Genomic DNA, 9914 nt, shown 5'->3' on the forward strand with positions numbered 1-9914 from the left:
CTCAGTCCCTCTAGTCCCTGAAGTGTGCTCGGAGCATAGCGGGTATACCCTTTTGCCTGAAGCTAGAACCTGCCCCCCCCCACCCCGGCACACATGGGGCAAAGGGCCTCACAGGGCACCTGGTGCATAGTAGGTGCTCACTAAACACCGACACTCTTTACAGCTTGTGTGTACACACACGCACGCACAGAGTAGGTGCTCAATAAGCATTCACTCTTTACCCCTAGTGTGTGCACACACACGCACACACACGTAGGCACAGACCTACGTGAGGTGTAAGTACCACAAACATGAACCCCTTTCCTCTGCTAGATGCCAGCCACGCATGGAGGCTGAAGGAAGAAGGGGTGGGGAGACAGGAAGTTATGGGGGTTCCGGATGGAAGAAGCAGCTGGGAAAGAAGGAAGCATGGCCAGCGGGGGGCCAGGAGCGCGGTGGAGGCGCCTGGTCACGCCCCGTGCACTCTGCTCAGAGAAAGACAGCCATGGGACTGGAGACCAGGGCAGGGTCCTAGAGGGAAAGTGGCAGGTTTCTGAGCCAGGAGAGATGCTTCCGTCGGGAAGAACCCATCAGAGACACCATCCAGGCCAAGGAAGCATCGAGCAGGGGCTCAGCCCTGCTGGGCCTCCCTGAGGATGAGGACAGGAGGGGCTCCTTCGGAAGGGGTGAGTGCTGGAGGGAAGAAGGAAAGCTGATGATGGATGGTTGCAATAAAAGCCTGAGAAGGCCCCAGAGGAAGGCCTTTGGCACAATTTAGAAGCACAGTCGAGGCAGGGGAGCGGCTCTGGTTTAGAGCCGTGGCCAGGCCAGGAAACGCAGGGGTGTGGGGGGGGGAGGGGCGCTGCTGTGGGCGAAGGAGCCTCCCACTCACTTCCCGGACCCCCCCACCCCCACCTCTACCTGCGTGAGCAGGGAAGCTGTTGGGATTCCAGGACAAAGCCTTCTTGTGCAACGGCTTTTCTTGAATGAATCAGGTGGAAAATAAGAAGGTGTAGGTGGCATAGCATCGGAGGGCTGGCTTTAGGGTCCCTAGATACAGTTTCATATTTTGGTTCTGCCACTACCTAGCGAGGTGGCTTTGGACACAGTATTTGACCTTTCTGGCCTCTGGGAGATTAGATGTTGCTTTTTAGTTGTTCTGAATCATCTATAATGTCTAGCATGGCATACGAACCAGACTAATGGATTCCTTCCTTCCTTCCTTCCTTCCTTCCTTCCTTCCTTCCTTCCTTCCTTCCTTCCCTCATCGATCCCCTGTCACATCTGACCAACTCACTCCAATGTCCACCGTCCTACCAACTCCCCACATTTACGCTTTAAATCCCTGAAGCTGGACCTGCCTGGAACCCATTGTCCCACAGTCACCCTGTTCCCTGGTCACATCACCACCTGCGGCTTCCAGAATGCACCCTGGTCTTGTGAGCATCTGTAGGTACAGCCCCTGTCTGGAAGGCACCCACTCCAGCCTTCCTCCCCTCCCCAGGCAGAGCCTATTTGGCCCCTTCTTGGCTCTTGAAGCCCCTACACTGGGGCCCTCTAATGACAGTTATCAGGACTGGCGTGCCTCCCCCTGTAGCCTGGGGGCTCCCAGAAGGACCGAGCTTTGGTTCCTGGCTTCTCTTTTCTATCCCCAGCCCCTGAAACAGTGCCCGACACAGAGTGGGAGCTGAGAAAAAATGTTCGAGGCCTGAAGGAAAAAAGAAACTATGCCACAAGGCGTGTGTTAGGGGTTGAACTGTATCCCCCGCCCCCCTCAAAAAGATACGTTAAAGTTTGTTATGAGCTGAATTGTGCCCCAAAATGTGCATGTTGGAGCCCTAATCCCAGCACCACAGAAGGCGACTGTCTTTGGAGACCGGGATGATTTAAGGGATGATTCAATTCAAATGAGGCCTTAGGGTGTGTCTGAATCCAATCCACTGGTGTCCTTCTAAGAGATAAGGACACACAAGAGTGACCCACTGGGAAGGGAAAGGGTGTGCCAAGGAAAGACCATGTGAGGACACGGGCCCTATGCCAATCTGACTGGTGTCCTTGTATGAACAGGAAATTTGGGCAGGGACACGCACTCAGAGAGAACACCATGTGAGGGTGAAGAGTGGGACTTGAACTTCCAGCCTCCGGACATGGGAGACAACACAGGTCTGTTGTTTTGGGCCCCTCACCCCCGTTTGTGGTACCAGGAAACGGATACAGTGTGGATATGAAAGGTAGCTACTCTGTCACCAGTTTATCAAAGCAAGAGGTTTTCTGCCTATGGCAGCACAGAGCTGTGGTGTCAATGCCAAATTTTTGGAGACAGCTCCCAGGGACCTCCTCTGCCTCCCTCCTGGCTCTTATCAACCATGGCCTCCTCTTGTGCGCGCGCACGCACACACACACACACACACACACACACACACACACCCCGTGGGTGCCTCATTGCTCAGTGCTGCCCCCAGCTGGCGAGCCCCGAGAACCAACTCTGCCAGCCGATGGGCTCAGCAAATCCGGTTTGCGCACTGCTGAGTTATCTGCCCGAGGTTTGGGCTGGCTCCCTGAAATCCCGGGAAATCTCCAGGAAACCTGGACCCCAGCCACACCCAGCCCTCAGCAGGTCCCGAGGGCCCCCGGATGCCACATTTGTGAACCTTCCTGGTATTTCCCAACTCGCCCATCCACAGCTGGCTTCCATTCTTTACCTTTGCGGTTACCTGTCCAATTACACACCTGTTCACACTCAGCTCCCAGTAAGGAGAGAGTGAGGGGAGAGGAGAGGACCGAGCCCAGGCCTCCAGGAAGCTGCGGGAGAGGAGCCGGCTGGGGGCGAGGGTGAGCTCCCTGCTCTGTGCACGGGTAGCTGGGAAGCACCATCCCCGCTAGGCCCGCCCCCGGCAAGCAGGGCCAGGAGCAGAAGCAGACCCCGGAGGGAAGCAGGCATCGCAGCGATTTCTGGACCGGGCTCCGTGACCTTCAGTGAGCGCCCAGATCACCTGGGGGCTCGTTAACGTGCAGATTGTGATGCAGAAGGCCGGGGTAGGGCCCAGACGCTGCAAGGCTGACCAGCAATGTGGTTGCCCGAGCTGCTGGTCTGGGGACCACACTCTGAGCTCTTCGGTGCCCGCCCGGGGCTGGGGTTTCGCTGCCTCCCTGCTGAGTGGGCACCCAGGCCTACGCTTGATCACCTTGGCTGACGGAGAGCCAGGACCCGCAGGGCAGGCTGCTCTGCCTTGGGACACCTCTGTCCACTCTTCCCAATCGCGAATGCCTCCCTACAGCTTTGTGGGCTGCCCTCGGTGTCCTGTCGGGGCCCTCGCAGTATGTGAGCTTTTCCCACATCAGCCCTTTTCGCCCCAGGCTCGCCCTTACCAGGTTTTCTGGAGCCGGGCTTGTCAGCAGGAGTGGGGCTCAGGCAGTCTCCACACTTTGAACCCCCCACCTGCCTAGCAAGCAGGGGTCTTGCCCTTTCCCGGTGGTGCTCGCGTCCATGACCCCATCATCCCCCGGGGTCCCTCAGAGTATAGGCACCCTCCAGGAATTCCTGTACTGGGAGAAAGTGGAGGGCCTCAGTCTGTATTCAGCTCTGTGGCTCCTCCACACTAGGACCTGCTGTCCCTCCCTGAGCCCTTGGTCATGGTCGAGGTCAAACCCACCCTGCCTGCCCCGCCTGTGTGTTTCACAGGGCAAACAGCTAATGGTGTATCTGCATCATCGACACTGGCACTGACAGATGTCCCCGTTCCAGGGGGGGGTGGTTTCCAGCTGAGGAAACCTGGCCGCTGCCCCCACTGGGCCCCAGGAACTTCTCAGGGGCCGCAGGGGCTGTGCCCCGAGAAAGCGGTTAGCTCAAAGTGCCAGTGCACAGGCAGGCAGGAAAGAGGATGGAGAAAGGAGGGGAGGGGAGGGGAGGAGGGGCAGAGAGAGGGAGAGAGAGAGTCCCAAGCAGGCTCCATGCTGATAGTGCAGAGCCCCATGTGGGACTCGAACCCATGAACCGTGAGATCATGACCTGAGCCAAAGTCGGACGCTTAACCGACTGAACCTCCCAGGCGCCCCTACGTGTAATTCCTGTAAAATGGGCTCATTCACTGCCTCTTCTAGGTGCCTTTCTCAGCTGCACACATTGTCCACTCCTCCCTGTGATCTTATATACGTGTAGCTGCTGAAATCCTATACAACCTTTAGGAACTGTTCCGCATATCTCTTCCTCCAGGAAGCTCTCTTTGATAACCTCAACCAGAAGAGGTTTTCACTCCTGCCTTTGCCATATGTGACATCTGTACACGGAGTGTCAGGAAGCACGTTTTGGCTCAGGCTCTGGGGGGAAAATGTGGATCAAGGGTGTAAGCCGTTTTCTTTTATTTTTTAAGTGTATTTATTTATTTTGAGAACGAGCAGGTGAGGGGCAGAGGGGGTGGGAGGACAGAGGACCGTCTGACTTGGAAAGTCAGAGACTTTCCAAATGCTGCCTCTGCCTTGTTCTTTCTCACCCCCCGGGGACATAATGAAAAGGCCGATTCCCAAACCCAGTTAATTTGTTCTGTGTCCAGAGAAAAGTAAGAAACCGTGGCGACCAGTTCTCAGCATCTCCTGAATCAGTCAAATGAGAAATAGACTGGGAGCAGCCACCTGGGAGGGCAGCGGAATCTCCAAGAAGACGACCACCACGAAGTTTGTGCGGTGGGAGGCGGAGGTCAAGCCCCCCACCTCGGCCCCAGGCTGCCCCACGTCGTGGGTCTCTCTGGGACAGACAGAAAGACGGGACGTCTGCACGCTGCCCCCAGAGGGCGGCATTCCACACCCATTCCCTCATTTCACTTGGAAGTGGCCCCAGGAAGTATTATTATTGTCTCCATATCACAGATGAGGAAACCGAGGCCCAACTGTTTACCCGTGGCCAAGGAGCAGCCTCCTGCGGAGAGGTGGAGCCAGGTCCCCCAAACGTGCCTTTTCCATTGTGACCCCATTTAACGTTCTTCAGCCGGACGCGGGCCAAGGCTTAAAGCCCTTCACTCAGTGGCTCTCCTCGGACATCCTGTGTCCTTCCGGTAGCCCCTGTGACCTCGGACGGGCCACGCGGCTCATATCCCTTTTGGCCCGTAGATGCCAGCTTGGTTCAATAATCTTTAACTTACCTCCCAAGAACGTTGTGTCTTTAGGACCTCGTCAGAATTCCTCGGGGCCAGGGATGGTGTCAGGCCCCCTGGACAGGAGAGAAAGGGACCGCAGAGGGAGGGACGGGATTTGGACAGGAGCCCAGGCTGGTACACGAGGGGCGGGGACTTGAACCCAGGCACGTGCCATCTGGCTGGCTTTCTCTCCCCTGCCAACTCAAAAGCAGGGGGGAATCCCAGAAGCCGACTCACAGCTGCAGGTAACGTAAAAACAACCGAGGTTTGAGGTGCAGCACGTTATCCGCGGACTCATCAATGCAAAGAAACCGTGCTTTGCCACCCGACTTTGTCGAGTCCAGGGTATCTGCATGATACAGAGGGTCCCGGGTGGGCCTGGGATTCACGTGGGAGCAGAGGGGTGAGCGGGCCACTAAGTCCCCGGTCAGCGTGACCGCCTGCCCGCACCCTCTCTGGCCACTGGTGCGGCGTCCACGTTGAGCCCCCAGCTGCCCTTGGCTCCTTGCAGGACAGGCCTCCACCGGCTGTTCTTAGGAAAGGCTAATTTTGCCCCCAGCATCTCAGGTGTGACTGCAAGAGGCAAAACCGGGGACTCGGTGATTTACCGGCCAGATGCTTAAGGCAACAGGTGTTCCCAGCTGTAAGCAGCAGCTACCCTACACCTGGGTATTTTGCAAAAGGAGTGGCTCATTGGGGCTCCTGGGTGGCTCAGTCGGTTAAGCGTCTGACTTCGGCTCAGGTCACGATCTCGCGGTTCGTGTGCGGAGCCTGCCTGGAATTCCCTCCCTCTCCCTCTCTCTCTCTCTCTCTCTCTCTGCCCCTCCCCCACTCATGCTCTCGCTCTCAAAATAAATAAATAAACTCTAAAAAAAAAGAAGCGTGCTCACTTATTGGCTTTAGGATGGAATTTCACGAATGACGTTTAGCGTTTGTTTAGCACCGACGGTCATTACCTCCATGTTAGGGTTGTGAGTCTAGGAGGACTGACTGACTCTTGTCCTAGGGCTTTCTTTCCATCAACAGGGCTCTGACACCAGGGAGCAAGACTTCCAAAGTACTTGGATTGGATGTGATTTTCAATAACCCTATTTGCTGCTCATAAATACAACGTGTAGGAGGATGAGATCAGTCCCAAATATTAGATTATAAATTCTACTCTCTTCTGCTGTGTTAACTTCTCCATATCCTGGTAAGAGCCTGTCAGGGGTTCAGCCCTAGATAGCATCCCTAGTAGAGGCAGGAGCCAGGAGGCTTATTCTCTCAATCGCTAGAATTTTACTAAAGTCTCAATGATAAGTAAGTAAACAAATAAATAAGTCCTTTCCTTTCCCTAAATTTTCTCAGTGTTCTCCCACCAACCAGACTCTGTTAGCTTTATTTTGCATTCATTCACTTATGGTTAAAAGACTCTGTCCTGTTCTGGGGCATTCCCAGTCCAGTTGGGGGTCGGGGCCACGGCATATGCCTAAGCATAACAGACATCCATGCCGCGATAGCAAAAGCACAATGACAATGGAAGGCAGAAGGAGATCTGGGAGCACGGAACAGAGACACCTAATCCACGCTGGGTTTATCAGGGAAGGCTTCCTGGAGGCAGTGGCATCTGAGTTAGAGGAGAGGTAGGTGAAGGAAAGGAAAGAAGTCCAGGCAGCAGAGTGAGGCTGGAGACCTGAGAACACTGTGTACTCGAAGGACTTGTTTGGTGAGATGGCCCTTAAGGCACACAGTGACAGTGGGGCCAGTTGAACTTTAACCATCAGCCAGGAGTCCTGGGGCTCCAGGAACCACCGGGAAATTTTCAGCAGGGGAGATATTCTCATGTTACCTCTTACTTCCTCCAGGTATGAGTCACAGCTGTTATTAAACAATTACTGGCATAGTGTGATAGTTAACGTTTCCCCTGGGCAAATAGGACTATAATCTCCACGAGAGCAGAGACTGATTCTCTAGACGCACGGTTCTCTGGACCTAGAACAGTGCCCGGTCATAGTGGATGCCTAGAAAATGGGGAGAGACAGTGACAAGATCTGTGAGCCATTTGAGACAAATCACCGTGGCAGTAAATTCAGGAAAGCCAGAAGGTATGTCTGGCGGGGGCAGGGGAGGACCAGTTAGAGTGTCACCGCTGGGTGACAAAAGCAAGTGGTCTGAAGGAGGTGGCCAGGGTGGGAGGGAGGGGACGCAGAGCTGAGAAAAGCCGAGGGGGTAAGTCAGGAGGAGTAGAGAATCCCTCTAATGGGGTTCGAGGCCCAGGCCCGACTCTCAGTTCTTCTGAGTTGGTCTGGGGTGGTGCAGGGGGGGCGGTGATTCTCAAAAGGCCCTGGAGGGGACCCTCGTGTGCAGCCAGGATGGAAAACCAGTGGAGGGGGAGCAGGGAGGTTCTGACTCCAAGCCTTCTGGCTTTGGGAGAGAGAACCCAGGAGGGAAGAGAATGTTCAGAAGAGTCAGCATCGATAAGGGGGTCATAAGATAATATTAATCCGATTTGAGGTACGTGAATTAAGAAAGAAAGATGTCAAACTGGTTCTTGCTTGTTTAAGGAATAACGGTGAGGTCCACAGGAAACAACTGGACGTTTATTCTGGTCAGGAGTTGGAGAACACAAGGCACCGATCTCTTGCTTCTCAATGAGAATGATTCTGTGCGACGGGGGTCGGCGAGGGGGGGCCCTTTGGAAATTCTGTCGGCGAGGCGCTTTGTTTTCGGGCTGGGCACCGGGTGACGCGAAAGGCGGGTGGCGGGAGTGTGGGCTTGCGGAATCTCGCAGAGCGAGCCACTTAGCAGGTGCTGAGGGTGGAAAGCCAGCCTTCCCTCTGTCGTCTCTGCTTCCGGGTTTCTGCTCCGCACCACGGCCCCATGTACTCACTTTGTTTCACAGCACATTTCTTAATGGGCCCTGGCAGCACTGAGGCAGCCTTCATATTCCATTTGTTCCTTGGATAATGAGCTTAGCCTCCGAGCCACCGGAGAAAGCCCTGATGCTTATTACACACACCGCCATGGGCCGTCTGCTCCCCGAAACCTCCGGTCAGACGTGGCACTAAAACCATCTGAGCCCCTCGCACCCAGGCAAGGGGCCCTTGGTGACTGACAGAAATCCATTTTTATCTTGGTCAGAAAGGCCTTTGGTCAGCAGAGTTCATTTTGTTTGCACAGTGGAGTGGAACACATCTGAGCTCCTCTGGGGGAGCCCCAGGGAGCACTTCCTGGGGGCTCCCAGACATTGGACTCGTCGGCTGTAATTAAGCTCAGTGGTGTCCAGGTTCACTGCTTGCACACAGGGCACAATCTGCCTTATTGTTTCCCCGCCTTCCCGCTCAGAGACAACGGTGAGGATGGGGCCGTTGTGAATTCTAACGAAGCCTCAAGGAGTCATTTGGGCTCGACGCATTCGGTCTGGCGCGGGCAGAACCCCCACAGCCGGGATGATTCTGTCTGGCTCCCCCACCCCCCCAACAAAGGTCTGGACACCAAGGCTGTTATTTTCCATCTGGAGTCCTGGGAATTGGGTTGTTATTGCCGAAGACAAAAGAATGGGTTTCTACAATGATCACCGGGGAGAACAATGGACCAGAGAGAAACCCTAGACGGTTCCAGAAAGGTAGGCAGTGGGTATCCCGGCAGCGTGTCATCTGAATGCGAAACGTCTCTGCCAACTACTTGGGAACCTCTTGGGGTGGGTGGAGCATCCCTGAGCGCATCTCTGCCAGGCATTCAGTCGACCTGGGAGGGCAGGAAGGACCACGTAGCCTTCAGGATTGGGGAGAAAAAGCCCTTATCCTTCAGGGGTCTCCATGACACCGAATCAGTGAGGATGTCTAGCCACAAACTTCCAGAATAAAGTCAGTCCAGTTCAAATAAAATTGTTGAGGACCTACTGGTGCCGGGTGGGGGTGGGTGGTGGGGACAGAGAAGCGTGCCCTCGGTCGTGCAGTCACTGACACCAACAGTCCTAGACTGAGCTCTGGCTGCATACCAGTCATTGCACTGGTCCAAAGACGGACGACGTGGTTCCTGCCCGCCAGGTACCCTCCTATCGGGGCAGGTAGACAGAGCTCCCAGACAGAGCCACAGAGTGAGGGACACCGTCCCAGCCGTTGTGAGAGAGACACCAGAAAATGTGTGAAAGAAACCCAAAAGACACGGGAATTGCTTCTCGGTGAAGAAACCAGGGAAGGCTGGAGAGAGGAGGAGTCTGGATTTGAACCAGGCACTTGACCAAGCTTCTCTTCTCTGTCCGGTCAGCGGTAGCAAGAGGTGATACGTTCACGGCATCCGCCACGTTCTGGGAGCTGTTTCAAGAGCTTTACGCACATTAGTTCGTTTAGTCCCCACAACAGCCCTTTGAAGTTTTCGCTATTATTATCCCTATGTTACAGATGAGGGATCTGAGGCACCAAGAAGTTTACTAACCTCCCCCGAGACTACCGCGCTCATAAGCGACCGAGCCGGGATTTGGTCCTAGGAAGACTGGCTTCGGACAACATCGGTGTAGTTCCGTAGATTTCTTTCTGGCTGAACAAGCCTACCCATAAAAGGTGTTTCTCTAGTACTTTGTTTGATTTCGTCGATACTAATTCACGCTATAAAAAGTGATACAGCCTTACGGAAAATGTGACCAAAGGGTCCCCCACCGTGCCAGCCCCCCAGGGTGCGTCACGTGGCGTTGGCCAGCGGGGGCTAGAATCCGGCCTGCCTTCCCCTCACCACGCTCTGTGCCGCTGGGCTGTCCAGAGGGGTGTCCTTCCCTAACTCACGCAAAAGGATCTTAGGGGCTGTCTGGGGCCATGACAGAAGTAAAAT

The 9914-nt window shown here is 55.0% G+C and overlaps 2 long non-coding RNA genes across 3 annotated transcripts; both read left to right on the forward strand.

Moving 5' to 3' along the window:
• The first annotated feature begins 427 nt into the window (after window positions 1–427).
• Window positions 428–6122, forward strand: LOC147582216 (uncharacterized). Its single transcript, XR_015248849.1, has 3 exons — window positions 428–665; window positions 2047–2142; window positions 4530–6122. It is a non-coding gene; the product is annotated as an uncharacterized LOC147582216 (long non-coding RNA).
• Window positions 6123–6978: 856 nt separating this feature from the next.
• On the forward strand, window positions 6979–9663 carry LOC147582217 (uncharacterized). 2 transcript variants are annotated; one of them, XR_015248850.1, is made up of 3 exons: window positions 6979–7192; window positions 8433–8712; window positions 9491–9663. It is a non-coding gene; the product is annotated as an uncharacterized LOC147582217 (long non-coding RNA). The 2 variants fall into 2 exon arrangements; XR_015248851.1 differs by having other exon boundaries at window positions 7012–7192; window positions 8573–8712.
• Window positions 9664–9914: the final 251 nt, after the last annotated feature.

The sequence above is a fragment of the Puma concolor genome, chromosome A3 (assembly GCF_028749965.1).
Source record: "Puma concolor isolate L17-30 chromosome A3, mPumCon1.1.hap2, whole genome shotgun sequence".
NCBI classification, from domain to species: Eukaryota; Metazoa; Chordata; class Mammalia; order Carnivora; family Felidae; genus Puma; species Puma concolor.